At 39.5% G+C, this 19,382-nt stretch overlaps 1 pseudogene; it reads left to right on the top strand.

Moving 5' to 3' along the window:
• Window positions 1-19,382, top strand: part of LOC113653724 — a 40,534-nt pseudogene that overhangs the window by 3,968 nt on the left and 17,184 nt on the right.

Genomic DNA, 19,382 nt, shown 5'->3' with positions numbered 1-19,382 from the left:
TCTTTAAAAACTCATAAAACTTTTTAAATATAAAACAAACAGGGAGAAATAAGAGCTAGTGTTTCATGAAGAGGTAGGTCTTCAGCTATCATTTCAAGACAGCCAGTGATTCAGTATTCGGACATCTAGGTGAAGTTCATTCCACCATCCAGGTCCCAGAACAGAAGAGTTTTGATGTATATGTACCTCTTAAGCTAAGAGATGGTGACACCACAAGTAGTGTCCAAGTTTCCTTGAGGCAGATTATTCAGGGATCCTCCATCTCTGTTGGTAAGAGATGCGTGCTCTCAGCTTGCAGAGCTTGTTATCCAGAGATTGAACCTTTGCCAGCAGAATGCTGGGTCACAGGGGGAGATTAGCACAGTCCTCTTTTCTGGTTCTGCTTCTGTATTTGTACTCCGCTGCAGTGTTTAACAGCGGGTCAGCACTGATTACTTCCAGCATAAGAAACATAACAATTCTAGATTAAACAAACTGGATTGGACCTTGCAGCATGGTGGCCAAGCTTGGTGCCATTTTGATTTTCTAAAGATAAGGTCAAAATATTACTCCAATTAATATTATATCATGCCTTCTTTTGTAGATATCCCGGAGCAGGCAGTGTGAGAAATACATAGACGGTCAGAGCGAGATGCAGTCAAACTGGATGAGGTGAGCAAGTCTGCATTCTGTTGGGTATTTTGTTTAATTTGGTTTTGCGTTTGTACAATTCATTACTAGAAAACTTTAACAGGTCGACGTCTCGTTAACGATCCACCACCGCTAGGAGGCGAGACTGCATCAACTTCATTGTAACTTCATTGTAACTTTTAAGCATTAAATCCTCTAAATACATGGTTAAATTATATACTGTTTGAAAGCTTAGACTCTCAGGATTTTATTAAGCGCACACACACAGCATAATATGATTTATAGTAATTTAACCATTTGATAGAAATTTGAACTAGGTGGCGCTAGTTTGTTTTGCGAACTCACCTTTAACGCTGGTCTTTAAATTTCCCTTTCTTCATATTGTCACTAATGTTAATGTATTTTCCAAAACAAATGCTAGTAAAAATCCCCAAGAGTCCAAGGAACTTGAAAATGTAATCCTTTTAATCCAAAACGCTTTTCTCGCTTCACAAGAATTATGTGTCAGCGGAAACTGAATTCACCGCTTCACTTCCGCCCTTTGTTGGACTCCTACGTCTCATTGGATGCATACCAAATGTCAGATTTGTAGTCGAGGATCTGACGAATCAAACAAGCCCTCGCATGAGCCAACAAGTGCCTGTGCGGCCGAGATAGGCAGCTAAGAAGCCAATGAGGTCTCTCCATGCTATGTGGGTGACCCTCCCTTTGACTGACATTTGCTCCGTCCAGTAGCGATTTGATGTTTCGCGAGCATCATAGCTCTTTAGCCAATAAGGAGACGATTCCAACGAGATGCAACATGATACATCTGGTGAGGACGGGCTGTGCAATGAGACTGCGCATATTAATTTTTTTCAACTTTATTGCGCAATTCTCGAACGTTTCACACTTTCACACCTCAGGGTGTCAGTCTACAGGCATTTTTTCAAAACAGAATTCTAGGCAGAGGGGTTCTCTTTGTTATAGGACTTTTGAACTAAGCATGCAGTCTTTTTATACAAAACTATACAGTAAAAAATATAAACAAGAAAAACCTGAACAGACGGACATGTCCGTAGAAAAATATTCATATAAAATCCATTTTTGAGTCTTTTGACTTCATTTTTTTTTTGGTGAAAGCCAAGACATGTGGCTATGACCCTCAGTTGTTGTTTACCAACCATCATTAAATACAGTAATGTATGTAATAAGTTTATCAGGTAAACAACTCAGACGGAAGTAAAAATCCTCCATTCTGGCCTCAATAACTCTGTGACAGTAAGGCTTAGAATCAAGCTGAGAGCTTAGAATCAAGCTTAGAATCACTTGTGTCAGAAGCTAGAGACTCTCTTCTTTCCAATGAGACCAAGCTCACCTCTGTGAGTCAAAGTATATGGGAGCTGTACCACTTTTTAGGTGGGTATGTCATCTAGGCGAAAATCATGAAAGGGGGGGGGGGTTAAATAAAGGGTTACACACAGTACTGGATTGTCTTTCCTTAGTTCAGCAGGATGCTTTTCATTAATCCATATCCTACGGTTATTATTTATTTTTTTATTCAGCAAACAGTGAATATCTATGTACTAACCGAAGTTTCTTTCAGTCTAGTTTTTGGGTTAAAAGCTTTAGATAGCATTAAGGAGCAGTGGTACCTGAGATGCAAAGATTACTCGGTGCAAATCAGGCACATAAGGGGTCCAAATGCAGATATATGCTTTTCTAAGGATAAAGTGGGAAGCAGTGTAGTATTTAATGTCTATTTACACCAGTAAATATACTATATAGCTATTCTTAGCCTGTCATACCAACAATCCCAGTTCCATGCAGGATGGCATTTGTGATGAGGGACCTGAATAAAAGGGAGCCATTATTTGCCATGCTGTGAATTGATGTCTCCCTTTCTCACTTCATATCCCTCTACCATCCTTTGTTCAGTGATTCTGTTTATTTTCCAGGTATGTGAATTGTTCTCGTACTGAAGAAGAACAGAATCTTGTGGCTTTCCAGTATCGAGGAGGTATTCTCTATCGCTGCTGTAAACCCATCAAACCAGGACAAGAACTCTTGATGTGGTACAAAGATGACTACGGAAAAAACCTTGGTCTTGTGTTCGACTCGCTCTGGAAGAAAAAATGCTCCTCGAAAGGTTATTTATAACTCTGCTTTATATTATAATTTCCCAGTAACCTCAACCCCCAGTGACATTGTTGATTTGAGGCAATCCGACCATGTAATAATATACTCAAACCTTTGCAAAATTGCTTTCAAGTTTTGCCTTTTCTGCCTTAGCCTCGGTAAATCGAAGTAGCGTAAATGGTCTATAAATAGATAGTGGTATAATTGTGTTCCAGAGACAGGAAGAGAAGTGCCGAAACAGGTCTGTAACTGGGGCTCTGCTCTCTGTTGGACATAAGGGGGGATTAGACAACATGGAGAACTAGCAGTATAGTGATGCTTCGATCAGACTGGGAAGTCAGTAACAAAATCCACTGAGGTGAGTTAAAGGCGGGGTCTCCGATTTTTGAAAGCCAATGTCGACATTTGAAATCACCAAAACAAACACGCCCCTAAACCAAATGGGTCCCACCCCTGTATTGATAGCTCCGCCCACACATACATACGTAACCCAGGCAACTAACGGAAAGAAATGTGTCTTTATCATAGCTGAAGGGAAGAACAATACGATTGTAGATAAACAAACGAGCAAAAATGACACACAAGCATAATCATGTAAACGACAAAGGCATATATTAGTTCTGTGTAACAAAGCAATACCAACGTTACTCACCTATCGAGAAGGAAAAAAGCGCCTCAGCGTCTTAAGTAAAGTCGGCCACACATTCACAGATTGGAGTTTCCCGAGTCAGTAACTCCTGAGCTATACGCTGTTACTACACAAAACGCGGTTGTAGCTGCCTCTCTACATTACTACGATAGAAAAGAGGTGTTATTTGTGTAGTAACAGTGTTTAGCTCAGGAGTTAGCCTTAAGCCTTTCTTCACTTCCTTTCTTTGTTTTTATCCTCCATGTCAATGTTAAAACCGCTTTCTGCTAATGTCACACATGTGCACTCTCTCCACCCATATCGACAAGACACACCCCTTTCTGCTCATTGGCTAGAAGTTTTTGTTTTTGTTTTGATTTTTGTTTATTAGTCGGCCCGACGCAGTTTTCTGAAGCATTTCTCAAAAATCGGAGACCCTGCCTTTAAGGGTCTGTAGGATGGCAGAAGGGGTTCCAGTTTTGCTGGGGTTACCAGTCTAGGAGTCTTGGATTGAGCGCCTATACTGAAAACGTCTTAAGTCTTCTACACATTCCAATGGTGACCAGGCCATTATGGCAACACGTAAATAAGCTTACCTATAAATGATCCCGGGGCATGTGTCACATCTGGAGGTTTGTCACATCGTAGGTTATCAGTTCCTGCTGGCTCACTCCTCACTCTATTGATTTAATGTCCCACAGGTCAGGATCTACAAAGACGCAAGCGCATTCACACACAAGTGAAGCAGCATCACTGCACACAGTGCAGGAAAACCTTTCCATGGCTGAGTACTCTTAAAATTCATCAGCGCACTCATACAGGAGAGAAGCCATTTCATTGCTCGCAGTGTGAGAAGAGTTTCAATAAAACAAGTTCTCTACAAAGACACCAGCTAATTCACACAGGAGAAAAGCCATATCAGTGCTCACAGTGTCAGAAAATGTTTAACCAACGGGCTGTTCTTCAAAGACACCAGCGCATTCACACGGGAGAGAAGCCGTATCACTGTTCTCTGTGTGGTAAGAGTTTTACTGATCAGAGTACACTCATCACACACAATCGTATCCACACAGGAGAGAAGCCGTATCATTGCTCCCAGTGTGGAAAGAGTTTTAATAAAGTAAGCCATTTCAAACAGCACCAACTCATTCACACAGGAGAGAAGCCGTATCACTGTTCAGAGTGTGGAAAGAATTTTACCAGTAAAGGATCTCTCACATATCACAAGCGCATTCATGCAGAAGACAAGCCATATCACTGTACACAGTGCGGAAAGAGTTTCAAACGACCGAGTGACCTTAAAGACCATCAGTACGTTCACTCAGGAGAGAAGCCGTTTCACTGCTTACACTGCGAAAAAAGTTTTAGTAAAAGAAATACTCTAGAAAGACACCAACTCGTTCACACGGACACGAAGCCGTATCCGTGCTTACAGTGTTCTAAAAGGTTTAGTCAGCAGAGCGATCTCCAAAGGCACCAGCGCATTCACACAGGCGTGAAGCCGTATCAGTGCTCAGAGTGTGGGAAAAGGTTCACGCTCAACGATACTCTCAGACGACACCAGCGCGTTCACACGGTAGAGAAGCTATATCAGTGTTCACAGTGATCTTACTGGTGAAAATGGAAAGTGCATCACTGCTTCAGAGATTTGTTTATTTTGATTATATTTAAGAGACACAATTACTGCATCAACGAGCCATCCTCTCGTGAGAAATGTACAGAGGTATAACGATCATGAAACAACTACTGTCACCGATCAGCAGGATTGAATGTCTGTTGAATATCAAATGCTTTACTTTATTTTATTTTAACATGTCACTTGATCCTTGATATCGGAATGTTTCATTGCATTAATTTGAATTAAATTGAAGTGTTTTTGGTTCTCTGAATAAACTGTGCTTCCTTTTTTTTTGTTTCTTTTACATCATAAATTTTTATGTAATTATTAGATAAAGTATTCATTCTGTACATTAAACCCACGCTAAATCCTCGGTTTTACAGTATCTGGTGCAGTCACAGTGGTGATCTCTACTAAAGGTGTTTTTCTGACATGTACTTCCCCAAATCGTATCATTGCTTTTCATGCAATAATCCCAAAACTATGGATCACAAGATCCGATCAAAGGTTATAATAAATGTAACAGAACCTCTGCAAGCTCGGAAGCTCTGCATGTTGATGCTACTGAAAATACTGTATAAGGATAGTATATTTAAAGCTGGAGGCATCACAACGTGTTTAAACACACAGACGCTCACACGATGGTGGTATTTTATGGTAGTTTTCAGCTGAACAAACTGCTTTATATATCAGTATATAGTCTACAAAGATAAATACAAAAACAAGGTTGTGTTACAGAATTTAGTTTTTTTTCCTATCCTACATAAGAAATTCTGTAAAAACAGTTCAGTTGGTAGCAGTAATGTACAAGACAAACTGGTAGGTCCAGAACCATGGATGAAGAAGAAATTAAAAACCTGGAATTATTACATTCTAGTTTCATACCAATGGTAATATAAGAGTAAATGGATTCAAGAAGAAAGATAAAAATTACACCTGAACAGGTTGACAACAGAAACTCTGAGGTAAGTGAAGCTGAGTGTTACTAATCTACCTGCTCAGGTAAATGACAGTGGCTGAGATCCAAATAGCTGGATGCTCCCTATGTAAGTGCCCTACTGACATATGTGGTGTACGCTCTATGTAGTGCACTTAATATCAAGAGAGAAGCTATTTGGGTTTGACCCTGAAGGGAAATTCTCATTTTGAACACGTTGGCAAGCTGATTGAATTAATTGAGGTGAATAACCAATTTATTAACAGTTGTAAATATCAACATTTATACAAATAAACGAAAATGTCAGACAATGTGTAACACTAATATATATCATCATCCATACTGCTGCTGTACACACAGGGTCTGGGTTTATATATTTACAAAAAAAGGTGTTTATTATGCAATAGAAAAAAGACCAAGAGTCCAGCCATTAATACACTGTAGAAATCACTCTTTGTTTCATTGCAGCCATTTGCTAAAATCAAAAAAGTTCATTATTTCTCATTAATGATGGTGTACTGACTATGTACGAGCATATCATCATCTTTTTCCACATTTCACATGGCATTGCGCATTTTGCACATTTTCAGCCGTATGTAAACTGTTCTTAATTTCTGTTTAATTACTGTATGTAAATTGTTCTGTGATTTCTGGAGTTCGCTCCCAAGAATTTCACTCACCAAGGCACATGTGCTGTGGTGATGTGACAATAAAAGTGACTTGACTTCACTTGACCTAATGTACACTCAGCACCCGATCTTGACAGAAAAAAAAAACAGACTAGAATTTTTTCAAATTTATTAAAAAAGAAAAACTGAAATATAAGCTGGTCATACGTATTCAGATCCTTTGCTCAGTATTGAGTAGAAGCAGCCTTTTGAGTTAGTACAGCCACGAGTGTACCTGGATTTGGGGATCTTCAAACCTTGGTATGAAATAAACACTGAACATTTGCTTATGATGTTGAACTTTTCATATATTATTTTACAGAAAAAATAAATATGGGAAACGGTCTGACCAGAAACTGCAGTCCATTATTTTTACTTCAGAATTGAAAAAAGCAAAAAATAAAAGCACTATAAGCCCTCCAATATAAAATCTCTCAAGCCCTTCCAAAACCTGGGGAGTTGTGTATAGCAAGATCCATGTCAGATTAAAAACAAGCATATTCTACATGGATTGGTGTGCAAAGAATCTTTTCACAAGTGTTGGCCAATGGAAATCGTGAATGTGTGATGAACTCAAGAGTAGGCTTTTGAGAGAAATCCAGTGCAGGAATGCGGTCATATCCAGTGAAGAAAACAAGAATTTCTTCCAGAGAGACATCTTTCTCAAATGTGAAAAACAGAATTAGAGCAACAAGAAAAAATAATGATTACTATTGCTGTTGAACTGACAGTTGTAAGCAGTGGCGGTTCTAGACCATTTCAACTGGGGGGAGGGGGTGATAAGCTAAAAAAAAAAAAAAAAAAAAACCTTTAACACTTTTTCATTGTAACTTTGAACAAATGTTTTAAACTCATGGTATCTTAAGTATGTAACCTAGTGAACCAGCACTAATGTATTCAGTGTTAGAGATTTAAGCACTTATGTACGTCGCTCTGGATAAGGGCGTCTGCCAAATGCTGTAAATGTAAATGTAAATAAGCTGGGGAGTTGTATTGTTAGAGGGGCCAGTTACATTTAGAACTAATTGTTGTCATATCATTATAGGCATAGGCATTAACAGGCAAAATACCATATTTATAATCATGGTATATGTCTCACTGTCTGCCTTATTCTTTTCTTTGGAAGAACGACATGATGTCCTTCTATCTCTTCATTTTGGTGAGAACTATAGAGCAAAAGCAAAAGGGGTGTCCAAGCTTGTTGTCACAGGGGCACTGTGTCCGACACTAGTGTGGGTTACGGCACCACTTTGGGCCGTACACGCAGTGTTAAACGTGTTAACCATCTCTTCATTTCTTAAAATTGCAGCAAATAAGTTTTGCCTAATTGTCATTCTGTCTAAAGTGCAAGATATCGGGTGCCTCTTGATGACGCCAGGATTCATTCAATATATTCAGACTTTTCATTCAATATATTCACACTTTTCACTCAATTCTCTCATGAATAATTTCCTAAACGTCATGCCATAATATATACACACACTAGATGTCGCCTTGGGCTCCCAAGCTTGATGCACTTATTTCCAGGGATTTCAGAACAGCATAACACTTTCAGAACAATTTTTGGTCGTTTATTTGTTTTCTAAAATAAATCTACCCGTATGACTGTTTTGTCCTTCGTAGTATGCTGTTTATTTTTTTTTTATTATTATTTTTAAAAAAAACTCCGTTGCCCTAAGCATGCGTCAAAACCGCCGCCATCTTGGAACAGGGGTCTTGTCATAGGAAGTACGCTGCTATCTCCGTCTGTACCGCGAATTCACGGATGATGCCGGATTTCTGTGCTGCATATCGATGTTCAAACGAACGAAACCCAAAAACCAAACAGCAAGGGATTACATTTCACAAGTGAGAATGTGTTTCATGATATTGAAATGTGACGAAATTATATTTCTGGTTAAGTCGGTTTGTTTCAGTCCTTGGTTAATGACCGCAGCTAATCCATGCTAGTTACTCATTAGTTTTAGACAGTTAGGAAACCCAACAATGAACAGAATGTATTTATATCAATGTAATGTGATTGTAAGATGTTGGAAATGTGGACAGTTGTTTTGGTCTGTATTTAATAGTTTCTCCGAGGTCAGTCTCCGTCTATTTCTAACTTGGTCTCAAGTTAAAACGTCCATCTGAACAAGTTTATCCAAACATACTGGTTCTGGCTGTTTACCCCGATTGTATCTGATGAGCTACGATGTGACGGGGGAAAAAGCAGAAACGGTTTACAACAGAGATATTCAACTAAAATTTTATAAAAATGAAAAATTTAAAAGAAAATTTCTTGAAGCAAAGGTTCGGAAGATCATAATGTCTAACTAGTTAGTGTGATATAAAGTCGCCTAGTAGTTGTACAAACATTTATTGTTTATTTATTGTCACGTAACATAGAACTGAACATATGAATGATTGTAGATATGTATAACGTTTTCTCACTAAATAAATAAAAGTAGGGCTACATTTCAAAATAAGAGAAAATAAATATAATGTGAAAATTGTTTAAGTGCTTAACTTTCCCTTTTATATCCCACCCCACCACTTTTTGCTCAGTGAGAGAACTGAGCTCTGGCTTGGCAGGATGTTATAAACCTGGGCTTGAATGGAGTCAGGGCCATGGGCGAGGCTTCAGCACCCCTAATAAGGAGCCCAGCACCCCTAAAACTTGGAGTAAGAAATGTTGTAAACACCTATAATAAGTGTTTATTTTCTGACTATTTTAGTCCAGCGGGTCGCCGCCCCTGTGGAGTAGCACAGGATCTGGGTGACTTGTCCATAGTCATAAGCGGACAGAAGTAGCGCAGGTTACAATGTTCTTCTGCAAGACACGTGCAGTTCTGCTTATTAACTGCTAGAGCGTGAAACAAAAACAGCAGCGCGACAAATAAACTGCGTACCTGTGTGTCTGTTGATGCAAAAGGAGGCACATGGAGTTAACGGTCAGGAAAACCAGCTGAGTGAATAAGGTTTTGTGTTTGTTACAGGGGGCTGTCTGTGTGAACTCTCCCTATGAAGGAGACCTGGTGGACAAAGAGGAAGCCATGAATAGTGACTATTCTTGACTGGTGTTCTGAAAAGGTCTCAAAAAAAAAAAAATCTGGATTTTGGAGTTAGTTGAATCAATGTTAAAATGATAGTTATTTTTCAATAAACATATTTTTTGTTTTTGTGTGAAAAGAGGGTGGGTGGTGGCAGTGGGGCTTATTGGGTGCTTAGCACCCCTAAAGCTCTGACCCTAGAATCGCCCCTGGTCAGGACCATTCTCATACACATGTGGAGGTGCTCATTAATGACCCTGGAACGATATTTAGTTTTGATTATGTTCATTGTAGAGAAAGCTGCCTCGCAGTTGTATGTAGAGCCAAAAATGGTCAGGATGTATAGGGCTACTTCCTCAGACCTGGGAAAGCTGTCTCAGGGATGCTGTCTTCAGATTTGAGTAGATATGTTTGTTCAAAACCTTTGTTTTGTCTCATAATGGCATTTCACATTGCCACTTTTAATAAGTGCCACGGTTTCTCCGTCTCACTCGTCTGTTTCCCATCCTTTCTCCGTCTCACTCGTCTGTTTCTCTCCCTTTCTCCGTCTCACTCGTCTGTTTCTCTCCCTCGTTTTCTACATGTATCTCTATCTTTCTTTTTTTTTTCTTGAATCGCAGTAATGCACAGATTTGATTGGCTGAGTGGTATCACATGGGATGACTTAACTCGCATGCAATTGCTCTGTGCATTTCCACTACCACTATTGTAAAGATTGCAAAAGCTGTGCCGGATAAAATAGAAGTGCCCCATTAAGTTTTACATCATAACCTTTTGTTTTGGCTGTAGGTCCGTATTGGACAGCTTCTGGGTCCGGACCCGGACCGCGGTCTGCCTGTTAGTGACTTATGGTTTACAACAACAACAAACCGGGACCAAACCTTTTCAGCCAGGCCCTTTACTCTGCTCTCACTTGGCTATGTCCCTTGAAGTACACTAGATACTATGGACTTATTTTGTTTGTAGATTCCGAAGTGCTTAATAAGGACATAAAAAATTGACCCATGCTTTTTTTTTTGCTTAAAGTTGAAAAGACTTTATGTATATTTTGTAAGATTCCCTTATCTGTCAAACATTTTATTAGATTGTCCTGGACTTAACAAAAGCAGAATACTGTTTTATCAAGTTACTTCACTTAAGGACATATTTAATGACATTATGCCTGAAAAGGTTTTGGATTATTTTATAATATGACTTGCTGTTTATATTTGTTTTGTTTTTATTGTATTTATATGATATTTGTGTTTTTGTAATAGAATTTTTCCATGAAAATAGCTTTTGATTGCTGACATGGCATTAAATAAAATAATCCGAATCTGAATCTGTTTGTAGATTCCCAAGTGAGAAACAGAGACGTCAGTCATGGACAATAGCACTCAGGAGAGAGGGATTCGAGCCAAAAGGACGCACCTTCCTTTGCAGCTGTCATTTTCAGCCTGAAGATTTTGACAGGACTGGGCAGACCATCCGTTTACGGCAAGGAGCGAACCCGTCCATTTTTAACATTCCTGATCATCTTTCAAAAGTTTGTCACAGCAATTACAAAAAAAAATTTGTAATTGATTATGCGTTCCTATAAGCTCAGACAATTTCCCTTTTCTCCAGGAGCCTAGTTCATCTAGGTTAAGGAGAATGTCAAACAAAGCAACTGATCAGTCAATCTTAGTAAGTGAAATGATTTAAACACCTTTTGATGCTTGGTGTATGTAACAGTGACATTTTCAGAAGTTAGGATACATGATTGAAGTTACTGAGATTGTAAATATTTTTCAGGATCATTCGTATGCCTTTGACCCAGTTAAAGCAAAAGAGAAGTTGGCTGTGCCTCAGGAGAAGATGGAGAAGTTACAACAGGATGTGAGAAATGCGAAGGACAGGGGAAGAAGAACAAAGAAGACTGTTGGCTCCTTGTTGGAGGATTTAGAAAAAGTAGATTATCTTAATATTAAAACCTTAAATGTTCTCTGGACTCAATGATAAATACGTCTGACCGTTGGAATGAACCAAAAAACTAGAAAATCGCATTCATGGTGATTTATGGTTATTTTATTTCTGTCAGACCTACATTGGCGCTGATGCATTAATGAGGAGGGGTCCCCTTTTCCAAGATGGCGGCTCTATTGAACTGCCGTAGCCAAGGCGACATCTAGTGTATGTCTAGGGTTTCACTGCACGAGGCTGGTGGACCCCGTTTGATCTGATGTTTTCTTCTTATTAAAGTTGATGTGCACAATGTTTGAAAAATGTTTCAGAAAACTGAGTTGGGCAGACTAACAAAACAAAGCGTAGCCAATGAGCAGAAAGGGGCGTGTCTTGTCAATATGCGGCGAGTGTTCAGTGCGCATGTGTGACATTAGCCGAAACAGATTGAAACATTGACATGGCGGAAACCTGCCGTTACCTCTGCCTCGGGTTCTAGGTGTTGGATGACGTCTTCCGCGTAAAACGGAGCTAAATCTTTCACGGTACAACACACAGTACTACAAAAACACATTTGTATTACCATAGTATTACTCATTGAGTTCTTTTATTGATAGAAATATCCCCTTGGCCAGCTGCCCCAGCAGGTTCAGCCATAATAGTTGCCTGAGTTGTGTATGTATGTGTGGGGGTGGAGCTATCAAAACAGGGGTGACACCCATTTGGATTAGGGGCGTGTTTGTTTTGGTGATTTCAAATGTCAACATTGGCTTTCAAACATCGTGCACCGCACCTTTAACAGATTAAAAGTGCCATATCTCATCACTAAGTGGTTGTGTGGTTCTTGTGGGAGAAGGTGCTCGTTCCAGACATGCTACATACGCTCTATGTAGTGCACTTTCAGGAAAGAGAGAATTAAGATTTGTTTACAGGAACTAAATACTGGTCACTAAATCACTAAATACTGGTCACACTATTTGCTTATGAACTTCTCTCACCACTCACATATCTCATGGTATCCTGTTATTTACTTAATTCCTTCTTATTTACATCTAACAGCAGGTTTGCATGACTTCAGAAGTGGGGACATCAGACTCTAAGGAATTTGTAGTCCCCATCGCTGTGGATCAACAGAAGCCAATAAAAAAAGAAGAACTTGAAGATGAGAGCTATCTCTGTAAGACGACATCAGAAACCCACTTTAGTCTCACTGTGATTAATTTGACAGTCAGACTCACTTTTTTTGGGTTTTGTGGACTTTTAGATGGAGTTCCATCAAGCCCTGTGGGACGTGTCGATACTGCTGACCAACAGACTGGAGGATTTGAGAGGAAACCTATAAAAGAGGAAGAACCTGAAGATGATGCGTTTTTTGAGTTTTGTGGACTTTTAGATGCTGACCAAAGGACTGGAGTATTCCAGAGGACTCCGATGAAAGAGGAAGAACCTGAAGACGATGAGTTCCTCTGTAAGAGTCTATTTTGAATTTGAATATGAAAAAGCAGCTCAAATTATGATTATTGTTCCAACAATAATAACATTTTTATGTACGAAATTTGCCATGGGAACCTGCTATCCACTAATCATGCTGGTTCCTGATGCAGGCCTGGTGGACAAAGAGGAAGCCATGAATAGTGCCTACTCTTGGGTGGTGAGTTAGTTTCTTAATGCATATAAGTCCTGTGCACATAGGTTCGGTTACCTAGGGCAGATTACATATGTTACTTTTTTTTTCATGAAAAGAAGTAAATACAACCTAAAAAATTGTGGCACGTACAATCGTTTGGACTCATTTCCAGTTTCAGAAGTTATTCAGCTTATAGGACTTAATAGACTTATTAGGAGTATCCAGTATTTGTTATGATGAATAACATTTACAGACTGTAATAAATGTAACTCTGAACAGCTGTTACATTTATTACAGTCTGTAAATGTTATTCAGTGCATTTCCAGCTCACTGTGAAATGCCATTAAAGGGAACTTTGGAAGACCAGACAAAAAGGGAACTTTGGCTATTTGGGTTTGACCCTAATGGGAAATTCATATTTTGAGCACGTTGGCAAGCTGATTGAATTAATTGATCAAGGTGAATAACCAATTTATTAACAGTTGTAAATATCAAAATTTATACAAATAAACGAACATGTCAGACAACATGGACAATATATAACCCTAATAATTATCTATCATCATCATCATCATCATCAATACTGCTGCTGTAAGTTGTTGTAAGTTGTCATCAATACTGCTGCTGTAAGTTGCATAATAAACACCAAAAAGGTGTTTATTATGCAATAGCAAAAAGACCAAGAGTCCAGCCCTTAATACACTGTAGAATTGTTCACATTATTAACTATGGAGGAATATAGGATCTATGTCTTATTGGTAAATGATCACATCAGTCTAACAAAGGAGAAATAGTCAGTGAGGGATTTCTTTTCTGTCATAAATCTCTAAATCACAGGAAGGCGATCACTAAATACTGGTCACACTATTTGCTTATGATCTTCTCTCACCACTCACATATCTCATGGTATCCTGTTATTTACTTAATTCCTTCTTATTTACATCTAACTGCAGGTTTGCATGACTTCAGAAGTGGGGACATCAGACTCTAAGGAATTTGTTGTCCCCATCGCTGTGGATCAACAGAAGCCAATAAATAAAGAAGAACTTGAAGATGAGAGCTATCTCTGTAAGACAACGTCAGAAACCCACTTTAGTCTCACTGTGATTAATTTGACAGTCAGACTCACTTTTTTTGGGTTTTGTGGACTTTTAGATGGAGTTTCTTCAAACCCTGTGGGATGTGTCGATACTGCTGACCAACAGACTGGAGGATTTCAGAGGAAACCTATAAAAGAGGAAGAACCTGAAGATGATGCGTTCCTCTGTAAGGCACTATTGTGAAGCTGAATATGATCAAGCAGCTGAAATTCCAACAATAATAACATTCTTATATAAGACTTTGTTTATAAGAAATTTGTCATAGTAACTAGTTATTCATTATCATTCTGGTTTCTTCTTTTCCTGCATCATCTCACATCTGCACAAATGAGGTGCCATGATCGCTTGTTACTGTTGGAAACACCTGGCCTTGAATCTTGTTGTCATGTCTTTTCCATTCCAGATTGTGAGGACTGCGGATCCTACTTCATCAACAAGTGTGAGGTTCATGGTCCTGCCCTTTTTATCTCTGATACCCCTGTTCCTCTGGGGATTGCAGACCGTGCAATACAAACTCTTCCGCCCGGTCTAGAGGTTCGAAAGTCTGACGTTCCTGATGCAGGCCTGGGGGTATTTAATAAGGGGGAGACTATTCCACTTGGTGCACACTTTGGGCCCTATGAAGGAGACCTGGTGGACAAAGAGGAAGCCATGAATAGTGCCTACTCTTGGGTGGTGAGTTAGTTTCTTAATGCATATAAGTCCTGTGCACATAGGTTCGGTTACCTAGGGCAGATTACATATGTTACTTTTTTTGACATGAAAAGAAGTAAATACAACCTAAAAAATTGTGGCACGTACAATCGTTTGGACTCATTTCCAGTTTCAGAAGTTATTCAGCTTATAGGACTTAATAGACTTATTAGGAGTATCCAGTATTTGTTATGATGAATAACATTTACAGACTGTAATAAATGTAACTCTGAACAGCTGTTAGGTCGTCTAAGCAGCTGACTGATTATCTGAAAATAAAGCTAATTGATGACTACAAATAAGAGGAAGAACATAAAACTATATCAGTGCATTTCCAGCTCACTGTGAAATGCCATTAAAGGGAACTTTGGAAGACCAGACAACATCATGAATGAATGAGGGCTGAAGGCCAAGCGAAACATTCGAGTTGTGGTGCACCAATCAACTGTTCAGTGTTACATGAGGAAGCGTAATCAGAAGTAAATCTATGCAATATCAATAGCTAAATAAACAAGAGGTGTTTTGGAAACAAGTGCCATGGACTGAACTCAACCGAATGATATGTTTGTTGAAAACAAAAACAGCAATTGAAGAAAAGAACACCTTTCCACCTCTAGGTTTGTCTGTACATCTCAAATGTATAATATGCCTTCTTTTGTAGATATTCAGGAGCAGTCAGTGTGAGAAATACATAGATGGTGAGAGAGAGATGCATTCAAATTGGATGAGGTGAGAAATGTACTGCAAATCTGTGTTCTGCTGGATATTTGTTTCGTTTGTTGATTTTACAATTTATTATCGGAAACATTAAGATATCCTGATAACCACTGACCCCAGAAAGAGAGTATAGGAGGTGGAACTCAAGGGCACCTCAGTCGTGGTATTGCCGGCCCGAGACTCGAACCCACAACCTTAGGGTTAGGAGTCAAACACTCTAACCATTAGGCCACAACTTCCCCCATAATCTGTAACCATTAGGCCACGACTTCCCCCGATTATCTCTAACCATTAGGCCATGACTTCCCCCATAATCTCTAACCCTTAGGCCACGACCATATGCTTTTCTTAGGATAAAGCGGAGAGCAGTGTAGTATTCATTATCCGTTGGAATGATAGAGCCACAGACTGCAGCCAGACTTAAGGGAGTTAGATGTTTTGCCACCTCCGCGCCATTGGGGTCAAGGAACCATAACCTGACATACTATGTGGTTTGTTCAGCTCTGTGAACATTCCAAAACTTAATGGAAGCTGGACCAGCTGTAGTTAAAACCTGTGTCCCATCAGCAACCAAGACATCAGACAAGCTTGCTCCTATTGTATTCTTTTTAGATGGACAGTGGTCTTCATTGCTGGCTCAGATATGTCCTGGATCTTATGCCTCTATTTTAACCTTTAAACTTGTACTGAGGTACAATTGTATGTGGTCATCTCACCAAGCTCACCATATGTTAATGGCAAACATCCAATTGCAGATGTATTCCTTTCTTTTTGGGGGGGGCTTCACTCATTTAGGTAGACTTTTCTATAGATTTTCAAATGTTCCTGTGGGGATTTGCTCCTTCAGCCATGAAAGCATTAGATAAGTCAGGCACTGATGTCAGGTGATGAACGCTGGCTTGTGTCATTCTAGTGCTAACAAGGCAGGCATTTTGATAAGGGAACTGACTCAAAGGGGGCCATTCTTTGCCCTGCTATGAACTGATCTCCCTCTCTTCTACTTCACATCTGTCTACCATCCTTTCAGAGTCTGTCTCTTTATTTTCCAGGTATGTAAACTGTGCTCGTAACGAAGAAGAACAGAATCTTGTGGCTTTCCAGTATCGAGGAGGTATTCTCTATCGCTGCTGTCAACCCATCAAACCAGGACAAGAACTCTTGATGTGGTACAAAGATGACTACGGAAAAAACCTTGGACTTGTGTTCGACTTGCTCTGGAAGAAAAAATGCTCCTCAAAAGGTTATTTATAACTCTGCTTTATATTATAATTACCCAGTAACCTCAACTCCCAGTGACACTTGTATATAAATACTGCCAACAGTGTTTACTCTGACAGGCGATCCTCAACCGTTAGACCATGTAGTAATGTACGCAAAGTTTTGCAAAAATTGCTTTCAGAGGTTTTCTGCTAAGGACTATTCCAGAGACAGGAAGAGATGGTGAAAACATGCTGAAATCTGCTCTGACAGGCATTAGGGATTAGAAAATGGGATTAAACAACCTAGAGAACTCTTAGTATAGTGATACTTCTGTCATCCTGTGGGAAGTTAGTAACGAAGTTCACTGAGAGGTGAACTTCTGGCCTGTAGGATACCAATAGGTGTTCATTATGTCCTGGTGGTACCAGACTATGAGGCTTGGATTAAGCATGTACACAGAGAAAGACTTGACAAATATTCAATACATTCCAACGGAGACTAGTCCTTCTATAGCATCTGGGCTGTTATGGCAACCCATGCAATGAGTTTACCCTGGGAATGTGTTAAATTCGGAGGTTTGTCGCACAGTATGGCATCAGCTGCTGTTGGTTGGAGTCATCACTTTATTAATTAATGTCTTATAGGTCAGGAGCAGCCAAATATGTGGGGCTTGAGAAAGGCTAAATGTTGCTGTATTATGAACTTGCTACAGGGTTTAATTTGCTCTTCATTCATCTCCTTCTGTAGGTGTAGACTAAAAACCCAGCTTGGGTCCTCTACAGATTTATTCCAGGTCTAGTGATCAGTTTGGTCACATGATTTTTCCCCGTTAGGTTTCCTGAGAAAATAGGCTCTCGGACAACATCAGGATATTAGGAAAGAAGCTGCATTGTTGCTCACCACATAGGGAGTTTTTAAATTGCAGTGATTTGTATTACCTCAAGCTTGAGTTATCCCCAGAAACATGTGGATTTAGACAAGAGAGAAGAAATATCAGTGGGTACTTCATCTACTTCATATATCAGTAACTGGTCTCCCATAGTATAGGATCCAAATCCATCGCAACCTTGATCTGCATAAAATGGTTACTAAATATGGCTGATTAAATAAATATACGTTCTATTGGATGTGTTTTCTTTTGTTTATTGCTCGTGTGTGTGTGTTCTCAAAACCCTGGATTTAGCATGTATAAAAACCATCCAGAAAAAAACGTATACTATTATGATTTATCAAAGCAATTGTAATACATTTACAGACAATGACTGTGGTAGAAATATGTATCACAGTTTCTAAAATAAGTTAAAATAGCTGGTTTCTCAATAAGTTATTTATACATTTTATGTTTTTGTGCTACAGAAATGAACAACGACCCGCTGCAACTTTTCTCCTGCACCTGCTGTCAGCTTACTTACACTTATCAGTTTTATCTGGACAGTCACATGAAGAGAAGCCACTCCGAGGAGTATGCGAGATTTCTGATGTCAAGTGGAAATAAAAAAGACAATGTTGTGACCATAAGAAGCTCCAATATTCAGCAAACATATTCAGCTGAACTTCACACTACTAGACAAAGACAGAAGGAAACCTATAACTGCTCAAAATGTGGGAAGTGTTTTATTTCTGTGTGTGATCTCAGTAAGCACAAGTGCATCCACACGAGAGAAAAAATACCGTATTCCTGCACGCAGTGCGGAAAGTGGTTTGCTCACCTGCGGAATCTTGGCCAGCACCTGCGCATTCACACGGGAGAGAAACCGTATTACTGCCTACATTGTGGAAAGCGTTTTAATAACGGGAGTAATTTCAGACAGCACCAGCGTATTCACACGGGTGAGAAGCCGTATCACTGTACACAATGTGGAAAGAGCTTCACTAACCGCTGTCATCTCCGACAGCATCAGCAAATCCACACCGGAGAGAAGCCGTATCACTGCTCACAGTGTGGGAAGAGCTTTAATCAACAGAGATATCTCGAAAGACACAAGAGGATTCACATAGGGGAGGAGCCGTATTACTGCTCAGAGTGCGGGAAGAGTTTCACTCGACAAAGTCATCTCCAAACACATGAGCGCATTCACAAAGAGAAGCCGCATCACTGCTCACAGTGTGGGAAACGTTTTAAGCAACAGAGATATCTCGAAAGACACCAGATGACTCACACAGGAGAAAAGCCGTATTGCTGCTCACAGTGCGGGAAGAGTTTCAGTCAACAAAGTCATCTCCAAACACACGAGCGCGTTCACACAGAGAAGCCGTAACACTGCAACAGAATAATCTCCAAAGACACCACAAGGGTTTTATTCAACAGAGCGATCTTCATAAACATCGGCGTGTTCACACAGGAGAGAAGCCGTATCATTGCTCACAGTGTGAACAGAGATTCAGTTCTCTAAATTAATTTAACACACATAAGTGTGTCAAAGTCCAGACAATTTAAAGTATATCATAATTAGCAAAGATTATATCAATGTGTATTTTAGCTATATGATCTCAAAAT

Source organism: Tachysurus fulvidraco, chromosome 10 (genome assembly GCF_022655615.1).
Source record: "Tachysurus fulvidraco isolate hzauxx_2018 chromosome 10, HZAU_PFXX_2.0, whole genome shotgun sequence".
NCBI lineage: Eukaryota > Metazoa > Chordata > Actinopteri > Siluriformes > Bagridae > Tachysurus > Tachysurus fulvidraco.
This window is presented reverse-complemented; position numbering and strand designations above follow the sequence as displayed.